This window comes from Macrobrachium nipponense, chromosome 46 (genome assembly GCF_015104395.2).
Source record: "Macrobrachium nipponense isolate FS-2020 chromosome 46, ASM1510439v2, whole genome shotgun sequence".
Lineage (NCBI taxonomy): Eukaryota > Metazoa > Arthropoda > Malacostraca > Decapoda > Palaemonidae > Macrobrachium > Macrobrachium nipponense.
Window position 1 is genome coordinate 30,587,344 of NC_061106.1, and position 2,036 is coordinate 30,589,379.

Consider the following 2,036-nt stretch of genomic DNA (forward strand, 5'->3'; position numbering starts at 1 on the left):
TTTTTAACGATTTTTTTCCGTCCAGGTTCTTCTTTTATCATCGTCATGATTAAAAACGCATTCATAGTAGTTTTATTTTTCTTATGATTTTTTTAAGTCGGTTGTTCTCTTATTGTCATTATTAAAAACGAAAGCATGGTTATCTTTTTATTATTTTTCGATTATTTTCAAGCAGGCTGTTCTCTGTCATTATTATTAAAAACGAAATCATGGCTATTTTTTATTCATTTATTTTTTTCAAGTAGGTCATTCTCTTTTTGTCGTCATTATTAAAAACGAAATCATGGTTATCTTTTTATTTTTTTTCGATTTTTTCAAGCAGGTTCTTCTGTTATTATTATTATCATTATTCTAAATCTTATTATCCTCTCAATCATCAAATTGTTTTCTACTAAGTAAAGAACTTTCATTATCTTATATAATGATTCCAATTTTTTTGGGTGGGGAATGATTTAGATTTTTCGGGGTAAAGAATGATTTCAATTTTTTTTAAGTAGGCAATGATTCCAATTTATTGGTTGGGGAATTATTTCTATTTTTTGGGTGGGATTTGATTTAATTTTTTTGGGTGGGGAATGATTTCAATTTTTTGGTTGGGGAATGATTTCAAATTTTTGGGTGGGGGAATGATTCCAATTTTTTGGGTAGGAAATCATTTCAACAAAAATTTTTGGGTGGGGAATGATTTCAAATTTTTTGGGTAGGGAATGATTTCAATTTTTTGGGTGGGGAATGATTTCAAATTTTTGGGTGGGGAATGCTTCCAATTTTTTGGGTAGGAAATCATTTCAATAAAAATTTTTGGGTGGGGAATGATTTCAAATTTTTTGGGTGGGGAATGATTTCAATTTTTTGGGTGGGGAATGATTTCAAATTTTTGGGTGGGGAATGCTTCCAATTTTTTGGGTAGGAAATCATTTCAATAAAAATTTTTGGGTGGGGAATGATTTCAAATTTTTTGGATGGGGAATCATTTCAATTTTTTTGGTTGGGGAATGATTTCAAAATTTTTGGGTGTGGAATAATTTCAATATTTTGGGTGGGAAATGATGTCAGTTTTTTTTTTTTTTGGGGGGGGTGGGGAATGATTCCAATTTTTTTGGTGGGGAATGATTTCAATTTTTTGGGTGTGGAATAATTTCAATTTTTTGGATGGAGAAAGATTTCGATTTTTTGGTTGGTGAATCATTTCAATTCTTTGGGCCGGGAAATTATTTCATTCACCGCCACCATCCTCGAACAAGCGGTTGCCGTATTGCCTGAATATCACCGAATAATTTAAAGACCTCGTTTGCAGTAAACGCCAATTACTTTAAGCCAGAAAAGTAACTTTCCAGGTATCGCCGCCGCATTGAACATTAGCTTAAAGGTATTTAGGGGGAACAGCTGGTGCGGAATGGCACTATTAAATGGAAGGGCGAAAATATAAAAGGAGGTTTTACTTCGTTTTTTTTTTATTTTTTTTAAGGCTTCTAAATGCCGGAGAAGGATACTTAAAGAACTCTTAACTTTTTAATTATTTTTTCCTTTTATAAAAGAGCAGTTTAAGGTCAAATATAGGCCACTTATTCAATCGTTTTATATTTACTTAGAATGTACAGAAACATATTCAGAGAGAACATGTTTCTGATAGCGCAAAGAAACTAACTGTATCTTCATAAAGAACCATTATATATATAAATACAATGTATTTATTTATATATATGTAAGCACGAATTAAGCTTTTACATCCAATTCGCTCTACCTCGGAATTAATATATTTTTATACATGTTAACCGAAGGGGAATTTCTAAGTTGATAATAATTTCGTTCTATCGCGGATTCGAACCAGCGCTCAGAAGAGAAATCAGGACTTCAGTGATCCTACCGACCCGGCCAACAAGTGAGGTATGAGTTGATACCGATTCTGATATGAAAATATATATCCCATCTCTCTCTCTCTCTCTCTCTCTTCTCTCTCTCTCTCTCTAGTCCATCGTACAAGTGAATCCTTTTAAACAAAGGAAATCGATGAACGTTTTACCAGAAAGGGAAAT